This window comes from Aquila chrysaetos, chromosome 8, assembly GCF_900496995.4.
Source record: "Aquila chrysaetos chrysaetos chromosome 8, bAquChr1.4, whole genome shotgun sequence".
NCBI classification, from domain to species: domain Eukaryota; kingdom Metazoa; phylum Chordata; class Aves; order Accipitriformes; family Accipitridae; genus Aquila; species Aquila chrysaetos.
Genome location: NC_044011.1, coordinates 9117317 through 9144596, shown reverse-complemented (window position 1 = coordinate 9144596; position 27280 = coordinate 9117317). Strand labels below are relative to the sequence as shown.

At 47.9% G+C, this 27280-nt stretch overlaps 1 long non-coding RNA gene across 1 annotated transcript in view; it reads left to right on the top strand.

Moving 5' to 3' along the window:
• LOC121233492 overlaps positions 1-27280 on the top strand; it is a 46056-nt gene that overhangs the window by 4165 nt on the left and 14611 nt on the right. Inside the window, exons 2-5 of the long non-coding RNA XR_005933048.1 lie at positions 6145-6402; positions 7473-7804; positions 8986-9031; positions 18415-18752. This is a non-coding gene — a long non-coding RNA (uncharacterized LOC121233492). The remainder of the gene's footprint in view (positions 1-6144; positions 6403-7472; positions 7805-8985; positions 9032-18414; positions 18753-27280) is intronic.

Sequence of the window (27280 nt, the reverse complement as noted above, 5' to 3'; positions counted from 1 at the left end):
CGTCTGTGGCCCTGTGGTCCTGGGGCCAGCACGAAGTACGCCAGCACCCACTGTCCTCCCTGCTCTCCACCATGCCCGCACTGCAGGGTGGGACAGTGCCCATCCTATCACTTCAAAGGCCGCTTTGCTACCTTCCACTCCTCTGAGTGCGATGTCCTCAATATCCTCGCTTGGCTTTAAGATCCACCTGTGGTACCAGCACGTCGGGGATTAGGAAAGCTGTTTGCTTTTGGTTTGAATGCAAGGTATGGGCTGGCTTGGCTGCATGCAGAAAACTGTACCACTGGATGTTTTCAGCAACTTCCCCTGTGTGCATGGCGCTATTTAAAGTGAAAGCACTTTGATTTGGAAAAGGCAAGGATGAAGGTGAAGGCTAATAATGGAAGTTTATAAATGCAGCTGACATCTAGCACTCCGTGTCTTTCATGCCATCCTTCATTTACTCTCCTGGCACTCTCTCCTTCTCTTTTAATGCTCAGTTGTTTTTTTCCCCGTGTGAGCATAGTGCTCCTGAGAGTAACTGGGGTAGCTGAGTTTGATCTGTTTGCATGCCTATGGGTATAGCGTGGGCTGTTATTTTAACCCCGCAAGTGAAACGATCCATGAAACCTTCAGAGTGAACTGCGCTATGGGACAGCCTTTCATAATCTGTGGGTTATACTGAAAATAGTTTCAGGTGTTAAGAACTTGGAGCTCTTCTAACTCACGGCTGTTAAAAAAACCCCTCTTACATTTAAGAGCTTTTAATCGAGACCCATCCACATAACACTCCTATGTGGGTGGGTGTTGTCGGCACCAGCAGTGGGATGCTTGACTCTAGTCCTGGTCTGGGCTCCTCAGCTAGCCTCCCTCCCTCGTCAGCTGCAGGACACGGGCAGCTCTAAGGGCAGTTCATCCTAGATCAAGAGAAAAGTCTAACACAAACAAGGGGATTCGTTCTTCTCTGTTACCTGCCCAGGCTCTCCATGTAGTTGGCTTGGCTGGATGCGAGTCCTTCAGACAGCAAAACCTACATGAGGTGAACGTGACTTGTGCTGAACCTCTCTCAAAGCCCTTAGCAGGCAAGGTAGACAATGAGATTCTAGTCCTGTACCACAGCCTTGAAACGGGGCTGTCCCTCCTCTTCTGTCTCCGAAACTACTCTGTCCCTCCTGCCTCTGCTTTGCAGAGTGGAAGTCCATCTGGGTGGTATACAACGGTGTGCACACAAAGCGAGCTGGTTTCTGCTGAAGCCTCACGTGTTTGTGAAGCTGACCTTCTCCGATGCAGCCCACTCATTGCCCTTCAGGTCCCTAGGGGTCTCCTACCTCGCAAGAACAGGGGGAACTCCTCTGCCCCCAAATCCTCTTCAAAAAGTACTTGCTTAGAGGTAGAGGGAGGCAAAACTGTGCAAGTTCTGCAGCTGAACTCATATTAGAGGAATTATTTCAAGCAGCCTGTACATTCCTTCTACTTAAAATTTATTATTAACAGTCTGAGAGGGAGAAAAATAATTCATTAAACAATCAGCAAGGCATTCATAAGACATTATTGAGATCAAGTCTCAGGGAAACACATGAGGCTTCACAAATATATGAAGTTTTATCTACCCAGTTAAGTCATTTTACATAGGAAAGTGAAACTTAATCCAACTGCTCTGTCTCTCTAGCTGCTGCTCAAGGGGAAACGAATTCAGATCCACCATAATCTTAGTAATAGGTTCAACACCAGCTCCCTCTTATCAGAGGGAAAGGAGCAGTTTCATCTCATAGTTTCTGCGGTCTGCCCCGTGCTTATCTACTCCCTCGTGTCCAGATATCAGAGCAGACCAGTTAGAGGGGTCCCCTTTCAGGGGCTGGAAAGCAAAATGCCTCGCCGTGAGACCCTTCTCCCTTCCTCCTTGCTGCAGGCAGTTTGCAGGCACTTTCTTTCCCAGATGGGAGTTGCCCGTGCCCAGGCTTGAGAAAAAAGTTTGAAAAAGTGGAATTTCTCCCTTAGCCCAAATCTGTATTCTTGCTCTAGCCAGCACTGAGGCAGTAAGGCACTGCTCAGTCGGACTTGCCCCTCCGCTCTCTCTCCAATATCGGACATCTGGTATACTTGCCTCCTAACCATGCTACTACGTGGTGGGATGATTTGGTTTTGTTGAGAAGCCGAAGCTCACCAACAGCCTCACTTCTCACCCCCATACTTTGCTTTCTGAACCTCTACTGTTTGCTTGTACTGTGCGGTGATGATCCTGTATGGGAAATTAGTTTAAAAACATCCTAAAGACATTTCTGGGAGCAGTGAAGTCTTCAAAGGAAAATTCTTGGGAAGCTGGAAATATGGTGGGAGGGAAAATACAATCTTTCTCTCATTTCAGATGAACTTCTGCCTTCCTTGAATTCCTGTGAATTTCAAAGCCTTTGATAGTCATGAAACATCAGAGGAGCCTTTATGCTAAGCAAAACCTGTGTGAAAGCAGCGCTGCTTCTGATCCCACCAGGACCTGCTGCACACCCCGTTCCTCCTCCTTACGTGTGTCGTCCCCTCAGCCGATGCAGTCGGTCTGCATTTGTTTGGGTGGCCGTGGCTGTGCCCTTACTGTGCTGCGTAGGACGATGCTGGAGCAAAACCCATTACAGGACTTGCCTGCATGGCCAGTGGGCCACCCCAGTTGCTCTCCTGCGGGCCAGACTAGCTGCTTCCCGGGTCTGGCCGCACTCCGTGCCCTGGGACGCCTTGCCTGCAGCAGCATGCACGGCACAGCTTGCTTTTATCCCAGCTTCCCTTACAGGGTCAACATCAGGCGGAGGGGCCACGGCAAGCGGCTGTCCTGGGAGAGCTCTGCTGGCACCAGGCACGGGTGGCGGATTTATAGGCAGCCACAAATCACTGTGAATGCAAGTTACTGAAAAGGACAGCACGACCACCACGAGCTGGGGCAGCCTCTCCTTGGGACTGGTATAGCTGGTGCGATGGGGTGGGCAATTTTTTCGCCATAGCACAACCAGCAACAGGAGACTATGCAGAGGATGCCGTAGAAATTGCAAAGGCTGCAAAGTTGGAAAGCGGTCCCCACAGGCCCCTCCCGAAGGGGGGCACTGACCTGCGTGAGAGCAGATACAGTCCTCCCACTTCCCGTCCCTTGCTTCCCAACTGCTTCCAGCAGCACTTGTGGGTGTCCTACCATGGACTCCTTCCAGAAACGTTGCTGACAGAGAACAGCATCTGGTCGAGCAAAGGGGGAGAGAGAAGAACCGAGAGCAGAAGTCCCAAGGGGGTGTTTTCCACCTGGGCAATGGTTAGCCTGTGAAGACTGATGCGTTCATGTCTTCTTCATTCAATGGGAAGGAAGAGGCTGCCGGGGGGGTCCCGGGTAGAGGGCAGCCCCTGCCCCAGCGGCTGTGATGCCTCTGCCTCCTGCTTCTCTTCCCCAGGCGCCAGCCAAGTGGAGAAGCTGCAGCCTAATGGGGCAGGCCATGGGGTAGGCACCCCCCCGGAGAAAAAGTCTACAAAAGCTGAGCAAACAGCGTCAGGGCCCTTGCTGGGAGGAGGCAGTACGAGCACTGGGGAGCCTTCCTGCCACCACAAGCAGACTGCAGGTGAACCACAGTCTGCAGCACGAGGAGCTGCAGGTCTGGAATAGTCCTTGTCTAATCGTTGCGGTGTCACTGCCAGTTTAGACTTCCCTCATCTCTCACAAATGCAGGCTTATTTGTATTTGACCCACCCACCTAACTGACACATCCAGACATATCCGATCCATGCTTTTGAGAGCATACACAAGGGCTGCCCATGCTTCTCTCTTGTCCTTCACCGCGTCCGTTTCCTTGCACTCCCCAGGCTTCCCATCCCAATGTGTTTCCCCTCCTCCCTCCTGCTGCTGCTTTGCACCTGCTGCTTCTCAGGAGCTAGTTTGTCTTCTGCCTTGCTCCATGCCTGTAGCTACAGCTTTTCTCTCCAACAGGTAGCTCGGTTGTTCTTAAACAAGCTGAAGAAGTATCAGACTATTTTTGGAGCAATGCAATGTGTTCCACAGAAAGCGAAGCTTATGCTTTCGGCTGGAGCAGTGTTGAGAAGTAAATTCCTCTTGATGTGAACTGAATGTAGTTTTTGAACATGTGATTGGCACAAAGTACACAGACAGTGACTTTCCACTAGGATAAGCTGAACTAAGGAGTGGGGCAAGTTGAACGATTTTTTTTTTTTTTTTCCTTTTTTTTTTTTTTAAGCTACCTTGGCTGAGTTGCTGCCTTTGAGCAAGGGCGGTGAGGTCCCGGGCAGGTGTGGCACACAGCTATACAGGGATGTGGGCAGAGCTGTGAAGCATGTCAAGACTGATCAAAGACCTTAATGACTTTTTGTTAGATATACCACAGAAGGACAATGTTATGATTGGAGTTATATGGACCAAGGTCAGGATATGAATTTGTAACTGAGGCAGAAGGCTGTAAAATAAAGCAACAGCATTGTCCAGTTCTTCACATGACTAATGAAGCATTACTTGATAATGCTGATCATCACTGCCAAACACAAATTTAAGCACAGCTCCTGTTCCCACCCTGCAGTGTTTATCAAGCTGGTCCCCTCCAAAATGGACTGGTGTCTGCAGAGCCAGCAGACGTGACTTAGCAATTAGCCAAAGGCCATGCAGAGGAGGAAAGAAGAGTTATCAGCTCAAATTACTCCCCACCCCTTCAATGGGCAACAGTTTTTGACTGAACTGTTTGAAATGTGGTGCACTGGTCTCAACCCGGAGGAGAGAAACAGTACAGCTACCTAACAGAAGTGCAGTTACAGCAGTAGAGCTACTTTCACATCATGCTACTTGTTACTGAAAGTTTTACTAAATAAGATTTTTTAAAGTGTATGATAAAAGCATTCAGTATTGGATGCAAGTGTAGCAAGGGGGGAGGAAGGGAAATCATGCTGAAATCTGGCAGTATGACAGTGGTTTGGAAGAGAAATCCTCTAGAAGAAAGAAAGTAATTCAGGAAAGCTTTATTGTAAGTGAAGAAATGAAGATCTGTGGGCTCACCAGAAAGGCTCCAAGTGATCTGATCTGAATGTAAGGCAGAGGAGGCTTTTGCAGCAATAAGCAGCCAGGCAAGGAGGAAAACCCAACATAAGAAAGTGGTAAAATCCAATACCTGATTTAAGCCCATTTTCTGTCTTTTTCAGAAAAGAGAAATCTAATCTGATCAAAGCTAAGAGGAAGGAAAATTAGATACAGAAGGTAAACTGTTAGTTGCCTTCCCCCTTTGAATTTTGCAAGAGCTAGCAGTTGAAGAGGTAAGAGTGGCTAACCAGAAAGTATGTATCAGGGAGGCTTTCCTGAGAACCAGTGGGTCCAGGCCAGGGTGGAAAAGCAGAACCCTTCAAGGAACAGTCTTCTAAAGCAGCTGAATGATTTTGGGACATTGGTCTTCAGTGCAAAGACAGAGAGAGAGATGCAACCCCAAGCTACTATTCTTAAGCAGTAAAAATCAAGGAACTGTTGGGCTTATGGTAACCAGACAACCCCCCCACCATCTGACCGCTGTCAGCCTCCCTACAGAAAAGTTCATTGCCTTTTCACAAAATCCTTCTATGGGGCTTCTCATTTTTGCCTGAATCTCAAGCAGAGATTCATTGATTGATCTGTGTGATAGTTTTTAGATGTTTTGGAATGGAGTTGTAGGTAAAACGCCATGCACTTAGCGGATCTCTACATGGAGACCGCTGGGCTTCACACCCGCTGCAGAGCGCTGGGAGAGGGCAGGAACAGCCCCTTTCCCCGTACAGAGCCGCGTTGCTTTGTCAGTACCAGGCAGGGCCTTCAGGACTGGAGATATGGAAAATCACAGAATGACACTTCAGTTGCAAGGAAAAATGAAGCCCTTGTTTTTAGTCTAACGTGGTCATTTTCCTCCTTCTGCCATACAAGAAAGGGGTTTCAAGAGCTGCCTTGGCACCCACTGAAGCCGGTAGTAAACTTCTCTTGACTTCTGTGGGGCAGAGTGAAAGCGCAGCCGCGGCTGAAAGAAGAGCTGGTTGAAGGTTGCACCCATCTTGCAACAAGTTTTAAGGGGGTTTGTTCCTTGCTGGAGCAAACATATGTGTTTTCCAGTATTTTTATGGGGGAGAGATGTGCATTGTGGAAGTTGAGGGTTTTTTTTATTTGTACCTTTTTCTTTCCAGATGCAACAGTCTGTCTCCACTGAAAACGTTGTCACATCCATAAAGCCACAGGGATATGTCTCAGTTCTGACAAGACAATGGATGCAGGCGACCTCTTCCCTCCCACTTCCCCAAACAAAATTTGATCAGAAATAATTTGACTGATTTCTAGTGCAACCAGAAAGTGGCAGATGAGGGAAAAGCCTTCCCTTCACTGAAAACTTCAGCTAGCACAAAGCCTGATTCCAGCTCTAGGTTTCAAGGCAATGATCAAATGTGGTAGGTGGTACTTGGAGGAAATGTGGGGGAAGATAGGCTGCTTGGGTTTTGCCTGTTTTTAAAATCTCTGTATAATATTCATCATGTATATGCTTCCTAATGCCATAGTAAGTAGCCATAATTTTCCCATTTCACAAAGTTAAAATGCCCACATGCCCGCTTGCACACGGAAAAGTTGTTCCGGGTGCAGCCTGCAGCATTTAGAAAGGTCATTTTCAAGACTGGGGAGAGATTGGGGGTGTTGCTGTTAATCAAAGAAGGGATGTTCAGCATCTTTCTGACAATAAACAGTGCAAATAACTTTAGTTCCACTGCCATCCCTCTGGCCTAGAAGTACTGTTAAAAAAGTTCTTGTGCTTAATATAAATATTAACCACTGCAGTGTCCACTGTTGTCCCGGCTGGCTTGTGCAATGTTTAGTAGTGCAAAATTTCCACCACTGCTGCAAGTCTTGCCTTTTTTGCACGCACGCTTCTTGCCGCCGGAGCCAGCTGCAGTGACTGCAGGCAGTCAGTCCCACCTTCTCGTTCCCGCTCCCTGACTCTGCCTTTGGTTTTGAGCAAGCTCAGATTACCTTCATTCTCCAGATATATCTCCCTCCCTGCTGTCCTGTAAAATCAACAAACGTTCCCACCTTCCCCATCCCATTTCCCATCTCTGAATGCGTAAAGACCTGGGAACTCGGCACTGCTGGTGGGATTTCAAAACCCAGCCCAGGATCAAGTGCCAGATTTGGGCTAAACAGCTGCCGTGTACTGTCAGATCTACACACTACAATGATTTGTACAGCCCACTGCTGAACCAGCTAGAGCCATTTGTTTAAAAAATAAAGAGACAGATAAATTCAGCTTTTCCTCTTCTCCTAGCAAGCTGATATCATGTGTCTCTCTTAAAAATGGCTTGCTCCAGAATGCATTAGAGCTAAATTATCATTTATGTTTGTCACAGGGATTGCTAATGTGTAATGAGATTTTAGAGTTAATGTTTTGTACAAAGCACTTAGTGGAGCTGGGATGAAATTGGTTCAGGATTCTGATGCGGTGTTTTAATTAAAGATATTTTCCAATCAGGGCCGAGCAAACGACTTGTCAGAAGATTTTGTGCCCATCAGCCAATATACCAATGCAATGCTGGTCTCGCTCTCTGCTTTTGGATTTTCTTCAGGGAATTAGAGGAGAGAGCCTCTCTGAGTCTCATGCAGAAGAGCCTTTCTTAGCTGCAACCCTTATAGGAGAAGAAACATATATTTGATGCTCTGAAACTTTCACCTGGATGTCAATGATCTGGTTCAGTGCAGCGTGACGCTAGCCTTACGCTGCTTTGATTTTGTTGAACTTGCAGCTGCAGATTGGTGCAATATGTGCACACAGACTGAAAGCAATGGCAAGCCAGGTCCTGTGAGGTGAGTCCTGAGCTCTTGTCTGCCGTAGCAGGGTTCTGAGCTCTGACTGCAGCTCCTCTTCCTCTCCTGCTCTGCCGTTGGGCACAGGAGCCGGGGAGGAGGCAGGAAAATGAGTGATGTAGATCGAAAAAAAGGAGAGGAAGGGTTTCCAAAAACTGTACCTGGTGAAACCAGCATGATGAAGACCAAGTTGTCTCTGGCTTAAACAAACAGGCTTCGGATGTATGATTCAGTGCAAACATCAAATGCATGTTAATAAGCACAGCTTTTATTAATTGCTGGACAATAAGGATCGTTATTACAAAACTAACACATTGTTTTCTTAGCTATCTCTGGTCCCTGCAGGGAACTTCAACCACCATCAGGTCTTAAGGTGGGTTGTCTGCTTAGAACAAAATCACAAAGCTATAACCAAGCATGAAGTGCAGCACATGGGGCTGGTTTCAGGCACGGGCAGTGCAAGCCTCTGGCAGAAAAACGGCCGCCGTCCTCATCATTTGCTTTGTCCATCCTACAGCCCTGAGAAGCTAAGCTGGCTAGAGCTGTCGAGGGAGGACAGGGGGGATGCAGGGAAGTGGCTCCGGCTGGGAAGGGACGAGAGGGAGGAGTTGCCCTTCCCAGTGCTCCTCACAGTTAAACTTCTTCAACCTTCCCCTCCCACCTCTCCAGCCATCAGGGCTGTGACCAAGGTCCCGCTTTGCCCCCCTACCCCTTGGTTTTTGCCCCGCTCCCACTTCCCCAGGCAAGGAAGGGCACTGGCCCCACAGCCTTGGGCAGCCCCTCTGGAGGCTGAGTCAGCTCCACGGATGCAAACCAGCACTGCTGGAGACTCACCTGGCACGGGTGCGCAGCTGTGACACAGCAGCATCATTAACTTGCATAATAAGACTGAGCCATAGCCAACCACCCTGGTTTTGTATAGCTCCGTGTTCGGGTTTTGCAGTGTTTCTGACATAAACCTCTTTAGAGCTGCATAGTTGCGAACCTTTCAGTAGTACGCGCTGCATCCTGCTTGCTACAATAATAGAGACAAATCCTTCTTTACAAGCTCATGATTTCAAACATGGTTGGTTGGTTGGTTTGTTTATCTAAGAAGAGCAAGGAGAAAGCTTTCATTTTATAGATAGTTTTGATGTTTTAATATATGTGTATGAGTTTTTTCTTGTTTTTTTCTTTTGCAGGTTTGCCCATCTACAGGTTCCATGACTGTCTGGAAACAGATGAGCAGTAAGTAGGGATTTTAATCCCAAAAGTAAATTGTAACATAATCTGTTCATTTGGTGAACTCTGTAGCTCAGTACGGAAAGTCACCTGAGTTGTGTAAAAGGGTGCTACTGACTAGAATAGAGAGGTGAAGGTGAATTTTGTAGAAATAAATCTCACATTTATACCTCTGCTGTGTGGTGGATACATGAATATGCTGGATATTTCTTTGCATAAACATTGTCCGACATCACAGGATCTCAGGAAATTACAAAGACAGAAGGAGACCAAGCTGCCTATTCAGGTCAGCCCCTCAGTGAAATAGCGCCCTACACCAGAAAACATAACGCACACCACAACTTCATTGTATATCTCTTGTCCAGCTGTGTGGGTGCTTTATCCGCAAAAGCATTGACACATCACTTAATGAGTGGTGTTGACCTTTTCAGAGACAGCGAGGTACAAACATGCGTGGGGCATCTTTTGCTGCCAACCCCAAATGTTCCAAAATCACAAGTCAGATCTCCCTGACTCATAAATTATAAGACTAGCTGAAAAAAATGTTCATGAAAACACCACACATGTGTTGGTGTTCTTCTCTGCCATGCATTTTATTGAGTCTATGGTTTTGAGCCCTCAGAGGTCACTCAGGCTAAATTTTAAGTCTTTTGTTCTCTGTAAGCAATAGAAAATTCTGCTGACGTTCCAATCCATTCAATTACAGGACTCAGTTACAGAAACTGGGGAATTATGGCGAGCTCTAAGAGAGGTACCTTTGTGGTGCTTCTGCTGCACATCTCTGCCAACATGTGCTGAACTGTATGAATTAAATTCTACATGAGGGATTGCTGGGCAAAAAGCATTAGGAGATACAGGAGAGCTGGATTCGTGTCCACAGGGACGGTGCTAAAGCTTCTGAGTTTCCTGCTCACTGCTGCCAGGACACTGAACCAGTTGATAGTTTTAGGTCCCTGTGGTCAGAGATCCCCAATCCGTGGGGATCATGGAGTAGAGAGGAAGAGGAGTTCTGGGTTGGTGGAGAGCCAGGATAGTGAGCCATGGAAGGACTCCCCATCCTTGGTGTGATTAGCACCTGGGAGGAAAGAGTATATACTCTGCAGGAACTGAACGCTCCGATGGAAAGGCTGAGGGAATATTTACAGGATCCTTTTGGTAATGCAGGTAATGCATGCCAAGCACCCACACCTCTCACTCTAGGCCAGACTTTAGCACGTGCCAATGGCACCATCAGGTACGCTGTGGAGCTGAGTGGTGGAGCAGGGGCTTACTTAGGCCTGTCTTTCTGTGTTGCAAGCACCACCTTCGCCATGGCTTTAGGCACAATCATTACCAAAACAGATTAGTCTTCTGCAGCAGTCCCAGCACTAGGGTGATCAGGTTTGGTGCTTGAGAGAGGAATGATTTCACACCAACACGGAGGGGTTTTTTTGCTTTTACGCTCGCACTTTCATTCAGCCTCTGTTACTGAGAGGTCAGTTCTCTTCCTCCTCCTCCTCCTCTGCTTCTGAGAAACCTGTCCCTGCCAACATGCCCTTGACACTACTGGTAGCCCCAGCGCAAGCCAGGTAGTGGCAGCAGCAGGAAGGTGAGCTAAAGCAGCTGGTCCCAGTGGGCATACCCATGCTCGGGAGCCTGGCTCCGAGCACTGGGCCCCCACCATCCGCAGTGGTGTCCCAGTGCTTCCTGCGGTGTCGGAGGAGGAACGGTTGAGAGGGATGTACCAGGGAGAGCTGTGTACAGGGATCGTGCTTCCCTGGCACAGCAGAGGCTGAACATGAGGATGCGCTCCAGGTACGTGCGTGCGCATGGACCTTGGGCTGTCACTCCTGAGGAGGCGGTTTTAGAGAGCTGCTTAAGGTGAGGATTTTAGGCACTTACTAGGCCTGAAATAAGGACTGAATTCTCAGTGGGAACCTGCTAGGTACTCAGCACTGCTTGAAATTAGGCCATTCCTTAAGGTGTGGGGATAGCCAGTACCATCCACGTTGCTGAACTTGTGGGTCTGCCGGACCCATTCAGGCAAGGAGGTTCAACCACGTGCCCTCTTCTGAGCTCCCATATCTCAAGATGCCTCCGCTCCCAAGGGCTCATGTCTGCATTTTGACCTCTGGTTCAAAGTTTTCTTTTGCTGCTCGCTCCCATAAGGTGATTATTTCCCTCCTCTGCACTGGCTCTTTTGTTCCAGAAAGCTTTGGTAGCTTCGGTTTGAGATGTGTCTCTTTCAGCCTCAGAGCCAGGGCTTTTGGACCCTCCAGGTGTCTGGCCTTGAATCCTGCTATGTGTTGGGGTGCCAGAGCTATTCTGGAGGCTGCAGCCATCAACTCCTCAGTGCCGCACTGCTTTAGCACATTTGGCTGTGCCCTTTGGCAGCCTTCACTTAGTGCCTTGACACCAGAGTTTTGATACTAAAAGCGGTGTTTCATGGGAACATCACTTTGATTCTTCCCTCACTGGTACAAACCTTATTCTATAAAGTGGTGCATTTTCCAAGCCTCTGTAGCAGGAATCATCTTGCTCCAGCCACGGATTCATGGGCAGAAGATGCCAGTGGGATGCCCTGGTTGCAGCAGCTGCTCATACCAGTATGTCTGTTTAGCAAGTACAGATGGAAAATGCTGTTGCTTTCCCCTCATTGATCACTGTCCAAAGCATCTGAGGCTCTAACAGAAGAGCCAGAAGGGAGCAAAGTTGCTGTTCCCACAGCTTTGGTACTTTCTATCACATCTCAGTGGCTTCAGAAGTTACCACGCTGTACTTCAGGCTCGGCATTGTAGCTGTGTTGGCCCCTCACGACACTCCTGCTCTGGCACAGGGGCAGCTGCAGGGGCCTGCAGCAAGCAGTTTGGCTCAGGTGTAGGGACACGCATGTTTCTTCAAGCCTAGGGGCCTGTTTGTCCTTTAACTATGCCTTTTTTTTCTTTTTCTTTCTTACCCTGTTGCTGGTGCAGGTGGCTGGAGTACTCCATGCAGTTCTTCTGTTTCAGGCAGATAAAGACATGTGTAACTGTCAATACCTACCAGCCCTGTCCCTCTGCCATTTTTCTTTTGTTGTTTTACACAGACTTTTACAAGTGGCTCCCTCTCAAATTTCCAGTGAAATGAATAATGTCAGCCGAGCCTGTAAATCTGTTTCCCTCTGAAGGGGGAGAAAGACACCATAGGCACAGGAATGCCGCTAGAGAGGCTGAGGAGGACATGATCGCAATTAGGCTGAACGATTGCAGCAACTCCCCCCAGTTCCTCCTCTCCCCGCCCTGGCAAGGTGCTCCTCCGCTGCCCACGTAGCCTTTCCAAAGAGGGTTTCCCTCAATGCCCTGCTCTCTCCAAAAGCAGCGAGTCTGTAATGGCGGTGGCCCTCAGCTTGAGGGGCCCTGTTGGTCCCCTGGCATTTCATCAGCTCAGGGTCTCGTTGCTTTATTTCATAGCCTCCCCCGGTAAGGTTCCCCCCGCCTCCTTTTCTGCTTTTTGCCCATGCTAAAGCATCATTGCCAGGAGCGATGAAAAGGTGCCGCCCGCTCCAGTGGCAGCTTCAGCTGCGATGGTCGAAGGGGACGTTGCTGCTGGCCAGCCCCCCTCGGCCCCTCGGTCACAGCCCGGCACGCTGGAGCAAGCTGCCGCTCTCTCCGGAGACTGGGGTACGCTGGACCCCGACCCCGTGCCGGGAGCGTCGCCGCGTCTGCGGGGCGGCGGAGGCAGCCGGGTGGAGGGTCGGCTCTCCCGCTGCTGCCAGCTTCTGCGTAGGAGCTAACAACCTCTCATTTCTGGACACCTTCCCTTGGAAATTGCCCCCGAGACCTGGCCCGGCATCGGCCGCTGCCCTGACATGTCGCCGTGAGGGGAACGTCGCAGCTCTCTGCTTAAACAGGCACCGCGGCACAGCAGACGGCGTCTTCTTTCCCGGGCCCTCCGTTTGCACCTGTGCCTAATTACATCTGCAGGCAGAAGCGCTCAACAGAAGGATGTGCCTGAACAGCTAGACCACGCTCTCGGAAAGCTGCTTAAATTGCTGTTTTGATCTCTATCGCTCCTCAGAAACCTCCTCTTTGTTTAAAGGCAGCTAAGCTTTTGCTAAGTAAATCCAGCAGGTGCCTTGCCACTCCTTGCTGCCTGTTGGTAACTTGACTTTCCTTTTCCCTGCCCGCAATGGGCTCGCTGCTGAGAACTTATCACGCGGGGTGCCGTGGAGGGCTGCACCAAAACCTCCCGGTCCCCTCACTCTTCCTTCTCCAACCCGCTGTGCTTGTCCTGGCATGGGTTCTTGTTACAGGAGATGTGGGGTTTTTTTCTTGTGTGCAAAGCTCCTTCTTTTCAAAACCCATAAACTCACGACTGCTCACGTGGCGGGGCCCAGCCTGGCTGCGCAGCCGGGAGTGGTTTATTATGAGAAATGGTCTGTCGGCTGCTGCAGACTCGCAGCAACATAAACGTGTTGTCTGCAGAAACAACAGAGAAGCGAGGGGAGGCAGGGAGAGATTAGTTGTGAGTGGGAGGGTGAAGATACGGGGAGTGGAGGTCAGAGGAAGCGTGGGTTTGAAAACAAGACCAGAATGTAATGCTATTGCTCTGTGATTTTTTTTTTTAAGTAAAAAGGCAGATAAAACTGGCAGGTTTTAACGTGGGCAAGCGTCCAGAAACTCCTTTCAACAGTAGTAACTTATCTGTATCAGTTCTGTCACCCACCTCCCATCACCGCTGCTCATCGGGGCATCGTGAGAGTGCTGCGGCAGTGCTGGGTCGCTTGTTTCTCAGCTGTCAGATCACGAGTAGAGGTTGCTGGTTTTTGAGACTTGGAGTAAATTGGAGAAAAATCAGTGGGTCCTTGTCTGGCCGCTGACCAAATCAAAGCCTCACTTTGGTGTGGGAAGCCTCAGAGAGGGTTTTAAGTACTGAATATTTGTCACTGACTTTGCAGGCTCCATTGCTTTTACCCCTAATCTTCCTCACTTGCTCATGCTGTGCATGCAGAGGCAGGGAGGGATGATAATGGACTTGCAGTTGTACTTGCTGTTCCCATAACAAACGGCAGGATCCTCACATAAATTGTTTGAACATGTAACACTGCTCTTATTTCTTAATGATAAGGGCTTAGGAGCTGCCCTTTTCCAAAATGAAAGAAATGAACCAAATGTTATCTCTTTGTTTTAAAAAATGATGCCTGCAACTACAACAACAAAAAGCCATTACGATGATCCTTAAAGGTCTTGCAAGCTTTTACAGGAGAGATTTTCCACTCACCAAGTCTGGCTTCACTCCCATTCCCTCTCCCTCTTCCCAGCCCACGTGGCTCAAGCTTTCTAGGGCAGCTCAAGCTCCTAGATACAGCTGGGCTGAACAAGCTTGCCCTGGAGGACATGTCAGAGGTCAGACCTGGAGGGAGGAGTAACTCCTTTGGATACTGTGTCTAAAGCCAAGTGCTCTAGATCTTGCTCCATTCCCGAGTGCATCCATCATCAATTATATATCTATACTCTGTGTTTACACTGGTTTCTTGTTTATCATGAAATATTTACTTTAAGGCTCTGCGTCTGCTGTTAAGCCCAACAGTAGTGTCTATTGCTTGTGCCAAGGAAATTTCACCATAACCTTTTGGTGCTATGGCACGGATCTATTAGGTGGCTGGTGCTGGGCTTGTGCCAAGCCACAGCGAGCTGCCTGCTGACACTTGCCTGGACCAGTGAACACAGTCAGGGTATGTTTAAACTCAAAAATATCTGAATCTAAAGAATAAATCCCGCCTTTATCACGCATTTAATAGATCTGTGTTTCTGAAGGTAGTAGGGAGAAATGAAAAAAAAGCAGTTTGAGCAGCATATACAGACACACAGATGTATGCACACACACATACAGGTTTGCACTGATGAGTCTGAAGTAAAAAATGTGATGATGTGAAGTCACGTCACTGCCATCCTAAGACAGAGCTCAAGCCCTTGGAGCTGGTTTCACGATCTCTGGAACAGAAGGCCTGGAAACTTAACCCATTTGATTTCTGCACAGCCCTCCTAGCTTAAACATGCTTATGTAGGTTAATGCACACACCCATTAACTTTCCCACTGTCAACTGCTGTTAGTGTAGCTGCTTAATGCCCTGCTGGGAGGGAGATGGATGGGCTCCTCCAGATGCCATCTTGATGCTGCTTTTTTTAGTTCAGCCCCGGGGGATGCAGATCCTAGATGGCTCTCCTGGAGCTGTGTGTGGCCATGCAAAGCAGTCCATAGACACGCTCTCTCATCTTAGATTTCCAATTTAACAACACCCCATGCTATTCTTAGGTATATTAAGTGGGAATAATGTCATTCTCAAAGAAGATAAGCATGACTGCTTCCCAGGTGGGGCAAAAGAGCCACTGAGGGCTTCAGTGGTAAGGGCTGAGACAGCTGCAGAGGTGTGAATTGGCTCCCCAGTTATAAGAGCTGCCAGTCCACTAGATCATGGCTGAAACCTGCAGAGGGCATGGGGAGGTGCTAGGAGTGGAGGGGGAGACAAGGCAAAAAGAAAGAGGGTAATGCATGAATGAGAAGAACAAAGCATGTGAAGGTGAAGTCCTCATCTGTCTCCAGAGGCTTACAAACTAACTGAATGGCTGCTAATAACAGTGACTTTCTTCAATGCGTTCTGTATCAGGTATTTAGCATGGCTGCATCTTAGCGATGTGTTTCCCCACACAAGGCTGCAAGGAGATGGTCAGCAGCGGTATGGTGTATGTAGTAGAAAGCAGGTGGATTTACTTAGCTCTTTGGGTGGCAAAACGTGGGAGCATTTTATATTGTCCAGGCAAGAGTTAACATTAATGTATTTTTCACTGTCTTCCTTTGGACGTATCACAAAACTGGTCTATGCAAGGAGGAGTGGAGGGAGGAGGGGAGAGAGAAAAAGAGATATCCAGAGCCAGTGCAGATGGGAGGCATGGCTGAGTGATGAAGAGTGAAAGATGCTGACCAGGCTCAGGCCACACATGAAGGGCTGGCTGCCCTTCCTGACCCTCCCTAGCCGTGGAGAAAGACAGACCTCGACAGGGCTGCGGCTGGAAGGGAGCACGCTCTTTTCCACTCACGTCTGTGTGCAAGTACCATGGAACAGTGGGGTCAGTGCCATCTTCCAGAAGAAATCTCCTGTTGGCAAGGAAAAGTGGGGGGTTTTTTGGCCCCATATAGAGTTGCTGGGAGTGTTGTGTTCCCACCGCTGAGCTAGGTAGTTGGGTGGAAAGTCCTCCAGCTGCTGGACACCTGCTGCTGGACCAGCTCCACCTCCCCTCCTCAAGAAACCAGCCTGTCTTGGAGGTACAACCCACAGGTGGAGACAGGCTCTCGTGGGCTGAAAGCGATTCCAAAACCTAAGCAACTTTTTGCCGTTGCTGCTTCATATGATTCGTTTCTGAGCTCTTACTGACAATTTTCCTAAATTAAAATGAATAGGCCGCTGGCTGCAGTGTAGGGTTGTTCGGTACAGCCAAGGATGTTTTGGCAGTGGATGGGGGAGAGGAAGGGAGAGGGATGCTGTCCTGACCCGGACCTCGCTCTTGCTGCTTAACCTGGGTCTGTAGTGGGGAGAGGGGAGAGCAGCGCTGCCCGCTGGTGCTACTCCAGATGTCTTCAGGGCCTCGGTACAGCACTGCCCTGTACCTAACCCCTGTGCAGCCCAGGAGAGGACTTGCCACAGCGTGGGGACATCCACCCGTGCTGGCCAGAGCAGGCAAGGTGGTTTCACAGCGTGCTCAGTTTGGATCTAAACTCAAAGCAGCTGCAGCAGGGTGGAGGATCTGGCTGTGCTGGCCTGGCCCTAGGCTTGTGCTGGGCTGCTGTGCCTTATTTTCATCTTCAGCTGTGCCTTGGGGCTGGCCGGTTTGGGCAGGCGGGTGGTGTGGAGAGGAAGGAAGCCCAGTGGGTCTGCCTGAGTGGGCCTTTTTTGCCTATGCCGACTCACAGGGCTCCGTGCTGGTGGGGAGCCTGCTGCCATTTAGGAGAGAGGTAGTCATCCTCACGTGCCTGCACCTCCCCAGTGTTTGCACAACCACCTCATCCCCAGGCTGGGGGAGGTGACGGCTGGACAAATGCGCTTGGACGGAGCTGTGGCATCCTGAGCTCAGGGACGTGCTCCCAGGGGAGCTGCTCCATGCTGTCCTATTTAGGCACTTTCCATTGCCTAATTGGAGTTGCCACGGATTGCGTGTGTCGTCCAGCAGAGCACGAAGTGACGTGATGACAACTGTCACGTGTGTCTGGTCTTCCCTCTTCTCCCTGAAAGAAGCCTGCACAGCAGAGTACCTGGGTTTGTTGTCCCACAGAAAAGCACGTGCAGACACGCGTGCACGGACCCTCGATGGCACATGCTTAGAGGACACGCAAACAGAGCCATGCCCTTTGCACGGAGCAAACCTGAAGCAGCCCTGCTCTGCAGGCTGAGCTCGGGCTTGGAGGCAGCTCCGACTCCATCCCATTCCCCTGTGCTCTGCAAGCAGCAAGCACAAACACAGGGGTGTGAGGACACCCGGCACAGGCCAGTGTTTATTTGGTTTGCATGGTGGCTTTTGCTATTTTCTGAGAGCAGGAATGCCGCCTGCTTGTTCACCTCCTCGAGTGCAGCTGCACCTCTCTGTCCCAGCCCCAGCTGCCACAGCTCAGCTTTGCCTCAAAACACATTCTTGTGCTGGGTGCAGTGCCTCTGCGCTCTCGGAGAGAGATATTGGCTTTTAGCTGCCTCTGCCTGCATGGCATCTGCTTCCCTCTGCCTTTTAATCCTCTGCATTTTCCATAACCTAAAATAAACCAGTAACAAATCTGGGATGCACTTCTCCAGCCAAGGGGACAGATCTGGGGCTGTGGTATTTTGCGCCTACTGTGATTTCTGCAGCAGTCCCTTTTTCTTTTTCTTTTCACTTTTTTTTCATTACGCAGAAGACTTGGGAGAAGTGTATTCTTATGTCAGTAACATTCAAAGGTGAAAAGAAAACCTGCCAGAAGAGAGCCTTAAAAGTCTGACATATTATCATTCAGAGGAGAATTTTCAGTAGAATTATGCTGGAATTTTTCCAATAAATAAATTCTACAGACTTTTAAGGGAGAGCTTTTAGATTAATGGAAATATTACTCAAATTAAAATTCATCCCATTAAGCCATCAGTTCCATTGTCATTGCAGCATCATGTGTTTAATGTTAATGACATACACAAATAAAAAGGAAGAAACCTGTTTGTTTTATTGTGCCAAAAGCTGAGTATGGTCTGTTGTGGAAAGTTAAATACAAGCCAGAGTGGGCAGAAGGCAGGATCAACAGAGACATAGTTAAAATGCGCTTGCAGAAGGTATATTGCATGGGACTGTGGATGGAAATGCTAAGAAGCATGTTTGGGCTTGTATTTTCAATGGACTGGGGTTTTTTTTGTCTCTTAGTGACTTCAGGAGGAGGCCTTCTGCAGCTTACAGTCTCTGTCCCTTTGTTTTTGGAGCCTCACGTAGAGGAAAATGGATCCCAGACTCCAGCTGGGACACATCCCAAGCTCACTCTTGCGCCAAGGAAACAGTGGGCAGCTTGGAGGGGAGCTGCCAAATTCAAACCATGTCTTGAGCTCTCTGTACATCCAAGATGAGCTCTCACAAGACTAGGTTTCATGCCACCTGCATCAGGACCTTCTGCTTCCAACCAGGCTGGACAACCTGAGGGACAGCTGTCTGGGACTTTTGGAGCCTCCACTTCCCATCCTGGCAAGGGGACATGGGTGGAGGGACAGGTGAGCGAGCGAAGGGGAAAAGCTAACTGGCTTCTACCTTTTCTGCCTTTTGGTATGATTTATGCTGGATTGGGAGGGGGGAAGGCAGCGGAGAAGGTTTCTACATTTTCTGGTGTGTCACTTGTCAGCAGGTGACAGGGCTCGTGCTTGGGATGGACATGAGCTTGGCTGATCTCCCACTGCGGGGTTTTTGTCTTGAGCCACCCACCGTGGCATAGGTGTGTGTCCTCGGGGGTCACCCCAGGCGTAGGGTCTGCTGACGGTGCCCTGGGGAGAGCGGACGGTAGAAGCAGCCTGGGCAGGAGGTGGCTCTCCAGCAGATGGGAAGGACTGTGCCACTCTTGGAAAGGGTGGCTCCTAGTAGCAGGGCCGTGGGGAGCAAAGGCAGATTAGGCTAGCCCATGTGAGAGCTGCCACATCACAGCCATCGGTGCTGCGTTGCGTCCCCACCCCTGAGAGTCTGCTCAGGCTTCTCATGACAGCAGTTGTGTTGCAGTGCACTGGGGTGCCTCGAGGCTCTTCCCCATGTTGTTTTGGAGATCCTGGCTGTCCTTCTAGCATCCAGGTACAGATAGCACTGGGGATTTTCCCTGAATCCTTGCTGGAAAGCAGGTGGGCTGCCAGCCCAGGGAACAGAGTCCAGCAGTTAAAGCACCACTTATGAACACAACCCCCACAAAGTTCAGGTGTGAGGGCTTTATGTGGGCTTAAGAAGGGTTTCAAGGCAGCATCTAAATGTGCCTAACTGCAGTGAAGCTACTTAGTGTCTCAGTTCAGGCTCCAGTCCACAGGCTGAAGCATGTTACTCAACAGAATAAGCCAGCACAGAGATTGAAAGGCAAGAGGGATCATTGCCCATTGGTATCTTCCATATCCATGTCAACACCCATTCTCAGGATAGCTCCAGTAACAGTAACCTAGGTGATAGCTTCCTCCCACCTTTCAGAAGACAAACCAGCCGCTGTTATTGCGGACACAGGAGCTACATCTCAGGAAATGCTCCATCCACCCTGTGGAAAGGAGTGAGCAGGTTTATCTGGCTCTCAGGATGGGTTCTCCTTGCTGCATTTGTCCTTTATGGAGGGTGAAGGGGTCTTAGGGCAGGAGGGCCAGTTCCCAGCAGAAGGCTACATGCACTGCAAGGCCAGGCCTTAGCCTCCCCCAAACCTGGGAAGAAGGTTTGACCTGGAGCATGTCCATCGTTCCTGACTTCTTGGTCTGTGCAGCAATGCGTTGGGAAAAGTACTGGATCAGGTTTCACACCCCTGTGGGGTTTGGGGAATGTTTGTAGCAAGTAGAGAAATGACTCAAATTGAAGCTTGAGGTGGCTTTAAGTGAACAGAAACCCCAAGTAGGTCACTAGCACATCCCTGGGTTTCTCATGCCCTCTTCTCAGGCTTTGGTATGGAAAATGAACAGCGCTTTTCCTGTTGAGACTAAGGATACCTTCCAGGCCAAGTTCTGAGGTCAAGCCATCCATTTGGCCTTCTCCATCTATATCAATTAACTGTCTTCAGCACAAATTTGAAACTGTGCAAATGCATCGTTGTTAGAGCATGTTTTGAGAACAGCTTCAGGAGCACCGAACATATCGTTACTTGTACAGAGGCAGGGTTCCCAGACATTTCACTGCAATTGCTATTTAGGCTCGGTTACCACAGTGGCTTCCCAGTCTCTCTTTTGTTTCCAGATTACTCCTTTGCCACAAAACAAGTATTTATTTTTCACCAGTAGCACAGGGTGTATTTTCCTTGGATTCTCTTGAGTGTTCCTTGCTTGTGGTCAATAAAAGAGAAGTTCACAGTGAGTCTGACTGCTATGTGTTGTCACGGCTACTTTTCCATCGCTCGATTTCTCAGCCTCCTGAGGTAAGGATGGGCTTTTACTCAGGGGCACTGGAGTTCATGGCCAGTGGGCTTTGGTCCTTTTTTTGCCTTTAGCAAAAGGTTAAAAGCCGTTCTCCACATTCTCATTAAATTGTTCTTGCTTTCATCTCTCCCTCCTGCTCCCCTCGGGTCCTCAGTTTTGGTTCAAAGGGACCTTGTGCCAGCAGACTTCTTCACACCTGGTGCAACCCAGGGACAAATCACTCCCAGGGAAAGAATGGGCAGTTTGTGCATTCCCATCATCACCAAGGGTTTCCTGCAATGGAAAATAGCTTAAGGTTTCCGAGGCTCCCTTCTCCCACAACAAAATTAGCCTGTGGGCAGATGTACAATCAGCACATCTCTATTTGTCTTGGCTGTGAGCCCTCCTCAGCCAGTATTGTCTTCTTTGGGAAACCAGTGAATTGCTTTGTATTACCCCCCGCTTCCCTGCACTCGGACTGTCTGCTTTGCAGGACCCTGTGTGCTTAGTGCAGTCCCAGGGTGAATTTAGTCCTTTCATTTTTAGCAGAGTCTTCTCTCTGCACGGCTCCGCTTTTTTGGCTGTGGTTGCCATTTGCCACACTCGTAGTGAAAGGCCTGCTCATAGGCCTGTATTGGTACATACAGACTGTTTCTCATTCGAGAAATGGGCATGGCAATTCTTCCATCTCTCCTAGGGGAATTCTGAAGAAAATATGCTAAATTATCCTAACCTCTGGTCTGCATGATTAGTATATGTGATTACCGCATGTCAACCAGGTAGACATATGAAGCAAGGCAGTGTAGGATGTTAAGATGGCTCTTCTAGCTATGGGACAACTCATTAACAAATGCTCGGTGGTCACTTTGACCTGAGAGCAGGGGCAGCCCTTGCGCTTTCCTGGTTCACCAGGAATGCCCGTACTGCTTGAGAGCAGGAAAATATCTCCTGGGGGTCATGCAGCGGTGTGAGACTGTCCCACGGGGGAGGAGTTTGGACTCCATCCTGTACATCTATGCAGCAGTCACTTGCAATCATTCCTAATCCGATGAGAGTAATAAGTAGGTATGGACTCCTGCATGGATTTATTGGTCTGAGGGGATACCACTGGCAGAGATAAAGCAAGGGACAATATTTACCAGAAATAAATGTTGACATTTATGGAAACCTAGAGTGTGTGTTCGCATCTATTTTAAATGTTTTCATGAGAGCTACCTGGGAAGCTTCCATTATGGGTATATTTCCTAAAGAGTAATAAGTTTTTCTTTTAAGCTAATATTCTAAAGGGATAGATTAAATTAAAGGTTCATTTAAAAACTATTTCTTTTCTCCTGGAAGGTGAATAATATTTTTCACTTACATTGCTGCAGTCCATCAAAATGTGTTTGTTTGCATGTGTAATTTGGTTATCTGGCATTACTTCAAAATCAGTATTATTCATTTCTGATGAGTAAAGAACAATTTGGGCCCTGCTCCTTTACATTAATCTCATAAATTAATCCCACTGGCTAAAATCTTGCCCCCATTGATGTTGACAGCAAAACTGTCATTGGGGCCAGGGTTTCACCTGCTACTCATATGCTTAAACACACATCTAAGGGTTTGCAGAGTCCACATTTTACGGACTTGCTGTGTGCCGGGGCTATCCTCTTGTTCAGCCGGTAACTCCTACCCTCCAATGGAGATCTGAAGACCTCAGGAGAAGAAGTCTGTTGAAAAAAATCAAAGTCCTGTTGCAAAAATCCTGACCTGCTTTTCATCTTCCAAGAGTTGAACAGGTTAAAGGATTGAAATCTAGGCTGTCCACACCGTTTGCACGTGGTGGTTACTGAGGGTCTGTGTTTCCCTGTGCAGTGAGGCAGGGATTGATTTTTGTTTGTATAGGTCTATCTCACAGCAACAGAGAAAGACATTGTAAACATGGGAAAATCTGATACAGAAAAACTGGCAAGGGAAGCTGTTCAGTCTTTTAGGACTAGTATATATGCATGCATTTAATGAATGGTATATAGCCCAGAAAAAAATTTATTGAAACTTTTCAGAATTGTGAAGTGAAACATTGGGCTACGGATGGATGGTGTTTCCTGACTGAATAAGTATCCTTTGTGGTTGGCTTGGGTTTATTTTATCTCTTTATTTGTCACTCTCACTATTCAGTAGGGGGTTTTGGGTTTCCTGGACTCTGCAGAGGATCAGTCATTTTCTCCCTGTGGCATTCTCAGCAGAGCATCTTCGTCCTGTGCGTATTCACAGCTGACTGGGTGCACCAAAATGCTCTTATTCTTTTTGTTTCCTGAAAAACTTAGTTGTAGAGAGGAAAATCAAAAAAGAGGGTCAGCTAACTGGGCAGGTCTCTGTAGGGAAAGCAAGGACCTTGCTTTTGTTGAAATTGCTTGGAGCTTCATGATGTTAATCTTTTTCCACCTGATAAGTTAGCCAGATACAAGAGGTCATGGTTAGTTTTTACTGAAAGGAGAAAAAGGTTGTTTTGTCGGTGTGTTTTGTTTTGTTTGGGTTTTTTTTTTTTTTTTTTAAACTCAGGATGGGCTTCTTTACAAAAACATACAAATCCTGATCACAGCCAGAAACAAAGAGCAAATGACAGTGTCTTTGCACCCAGCTTTCTGCCAGCACTAACACAAAATGGCTTTTTTTTGTCTGTCCTGGGCATAAATTCCCAGTTCTTGTTTCCTTTTTTTATGTTCTCTGCTTCCCTGGACTATTGCCACTCTGCTGCAGACACAAAGCAATAACCAGATAAGCTCTCCCCTTTGCACCTGCATTTACTCGCCTGCATTTAGGATGGAAGCGGGGAAGAGTCCTTCGTAAGGGCTGCGTGTGAAGGACAGCAACCGCATCCAAACGGCAAGAGTTTCTGCACGCAAAGCAGAGATTGTCTTCCCTCCGCTTCCAATAGCTCCTGCCTACTCTGCAAATTAATCTTTGGATGCCTGAAGATGGGCACCCGGAAAATGAGGTACAGATAGTGGCAGTGTGTGACAAATTTAGATTAGGAGCAATCTGTCACAGCCAGGGATGGTATCCATTTCTGAACTCATGGGCAAGAAATACTCATTGACATTAGTGGGAGCACAATGGGGGCCTGGCTTGCCCACAGTTACTATATTAAATGACCTGTAACTCAAAAGGTCTTGGAAGAAATTTATTATTCTGCACCCAGCACATCAGTTTGCAGTGACATTTAGCTCAAGACAAACTCTGAAGAAGTGATAAGCTAGTGGAAAACAGGGGAGGAAAAATAAAAGAATAAATTAAATCTAGGTAATTTTATTAATGATTTTTTAGTTTAAATACCTGTGGGTAATCTTGTTCCAATTCCACAGAAACAGCCCCCTTTTGCAGAAGGAATTGCAGATCCCACAGACTTTCCAAAACTAACCAGGTGCTAGGAGGATTTTGTCACGGAAACTGTTTTCATTGTTAAGTAAAGAGAAATTCCCTCTTATTTCTCATCATTGATATAGGTCCTTAGCTGACCTGCCAGAGTTCCCTAGTAGTCTGTTGACCTGTTGATGGTGCTAGTCAAGAATATTGCTCCCTCTGCTATATCCAAGTACATGTCTGTGTTGACATGTGTGTGAAATGGCTTCTTCAAACACTGTTCTATTGCTTTTTCAGTTTGGGAATTAAAATGGAAAGCACATTCACTCCTTAATATAGAAAGAAAAATGGAAATGTTATTTTAAAATATTTAAAGTGGTTAAAATAGCAATCAGCGTGAAGTGAGTTTGGTCCATTTTTTAAAAGCAGCCCCGCAATGGCAGGTGAATTACAGGCCATCATACTTGGATCCAGTCTCCCTTCACATTGTGATGAGATTTCGTGGCTCTTTCATTCATTTATGGTAATGCATCCAATTATGCTTTAAGAAAATCAGAAATGAAGACAAGAGGTGCTGCTTGTTTAAAAGTATTTTGCATAAATGCAGTGACTTTTAATTTTCGGTAATGCCAGAGATTGATAATGCAGTCTAGAAGCGAATAAAATGCTGGCATATCCTCTGCAAGCTCTTCTTCTGTTAATAAATACCCTTGCTGCCACAGATATGTGCATCTTTGTCCAGCTTTGTCCAGCTGTGTGCTGTAGTACAGAGCCATCATTTTATTCTTTGGACAGATAAAAGTCCTGAATGTATAGGCCAGTAATTTGTTATACTTAGTGGCCTGATAGAGATTTCTGAATGTTACATGGACATATGAGGACAGGGCAAAGAGATTTGGATAGTCTGATGATCAAAATCAACATGTTAGGAGCACAACATTTGGTGGTTTTTTTCTAGCCTGAATCTAGCTAACGCTTCAGACGTGTATATAAGTAATAACTAAGTTATGCTTTCATAACTGCAAATGGCAACCCTGCAAGGATTGTACTGCACTTTTGGCAAATGATGTTTTCTCCAAAAACAGTTGTTTAGAAAAATCATGAATTATTTAACTTGTGCTTCTACAAACAAAAGACACTGAAATTATTATTTTCCCTTTTCTTTTTGGTGTTTTGTGTAGAAGCCTGTTTTTTGTGATATTCTTCCTTCTAACTCAGTTTAAGTGTGTTGCAATACCCTCGGTTTGACAAGTCTTCTACAATACCCTTCAGAGAAATGGTGGCTAAAAGGCGTCTGGGAAGGTACTCAGGGCTGTGAGAGAGTTTTTCTTATTTGCTGGGCCTGCTTATCATGAGGAGTCGGGGCAACAAGGGAGATCTCAATTCCCCGGTCGCTCTCCACTCATGGGTGTTTTGAGAGTGCAGGCAGAAGTGCCGCTGAGCCAGTACAAAACCCCGTTGCGCAGGGGGGCACAAGGACCGAATCTGTCCACCCCATGTGAAGACGTGGCCCCAAATGCCTTGGGTCGGTTTTTCAGGGGGCAGTGAGCTGACAGCTCCGCAGGACCCATGGTGATGCCCAGGTCTGTAGAGGTGTCGTGCTCTCCGGTGGTCTGGGAGGTGCACACCCTCTGGGCACCCCCGAAACGATAGACCCAGCTATGTGGGTTGGGAGGTTGGGGGATCAACGTTCAAGCACTGCTGGTGATGAAATCCTGCAGTATCTCAAGGTCAGACAGCGACCTATTAACCAAGGATAGGCTGAAGGTCTTGATGTGCCGTAGTAAGGGGCCAAAGTGTGCGTCAGTGATTAAAAGCAAGTGTTGCTTGTGGTAGCTCATAAATATAACACTTGGCATCTTACCCCCTCCCGGTAGACCTAGATACTGGGCAGTTTTAACTCTGTTTTAATACTGCTATATCTATGACTGAAATCATAATATTTATGCAGGGTAGTTTTTCAAGAAGCTTACTGGATGTGAAAACAAGTTCCTGGGTTTTCCCCTTTCATGGAAGCAAGCTGAAGGTCAGATTTACAACCTTTCAAGCTACATTCTGTGCTCATTTACACAGCTGTAATCTTGAGTTATGCCACTGAGGACAAGCAATTGCTCCAGACTTACAGGGATATAACTGACAGCAGAATTTAGCTCGGGGTTGCCAAAGCTCGACAGAAAAGGAGCTATGAGGGTGGAATTTGGTGTTCGTGAAGTAGCTTGTGTATATTCAAAGAATGCAAGAGCCCAAAGATTTATTAGTAGTGTTTCAGAGCATTATTGAAATTAGGCTTAATTATCTGTGTAATTTGCTGGAACCAGCATTTTAGCATTTTTGATCAAGTATATGCCATTAATTTTAAACAGAGAGGTACCAGGCTGCTCTCAAAAAGTGAAAGAAAAAGATTTAAAAAGAAAGCCCACAGTTTCTAAACGGCATGTTTGGAAAGCTTCAAAGATTGTTGTTGGTTGAGTCCCTCTCCCCGCTTCACAAACAAACAGTCTGTTCGCAGTTTATTCATATGGAAGAAAGTTCACATCACCCCAGAGGGTTATTCCAGCAAGCAGGGAAAGGAAGCGTCTCCTCGTTCCCAGGCTTGCCGAGCTCTGCCATCCCTCTCCCTCCTGTCCTCGCTCCAGCCCCAGGAATACCGCCTGGAAACGGTGCTGGCCATCCCTGGAGGAAGGAGCAGAAGACGTGGAGCTGTGAGCAATAACCCACCCGCTCCTTTGCAGCGATGGAAGCGTAAGGCTCCTGTTCAGACCTGTACACCTCCGTCTCCGTTCAGACACGCTCCACAGGTACCACTGGGTTCGCAGGTATCAGCTCCATGCCTAAACCTCTGTTTCTGCACTGTCTTCTTGCCAGCCCTCTGGTGAGGTGTAGCCCGTGGTCGCCTGAGCTCCCAGCAGAGAGGGATGTTCTTGTGCTGAAAACAGCAGCCACGCCAAGGTGCAGCGGACCTTGCTTTTCTGCTGGTTTCTGTGGAAACTTTGGAGAGGACCCTTAGCCACTCTCTTTGTCATGTATTAAATAGCAAGAATGATGCTTCCCTCTTTCTGAAAGAGTGCTTTGAGGATACAGTCATTAATATGTATGTATAGCTTGAACCTTACACGAACACTGTAACGTTGAGGGCTAGAGGAATGCCAACGCAGCCAGGTTATTAGCTGTCATTTTGCCAAGCCTCTGTCCAAGCAAGCCTTTGTTTTCTGGACAGCTGCTGAGTGGTGGTTTTCTGTGGTCAGCACTTCTCTAGTTCAGATTTTCACTGCTTCTTTTTTTTTTTTTTTTTCTTTTTCCCCTTTATACCTTCTCAACCCCTGCCTCCGTGTAGGTTC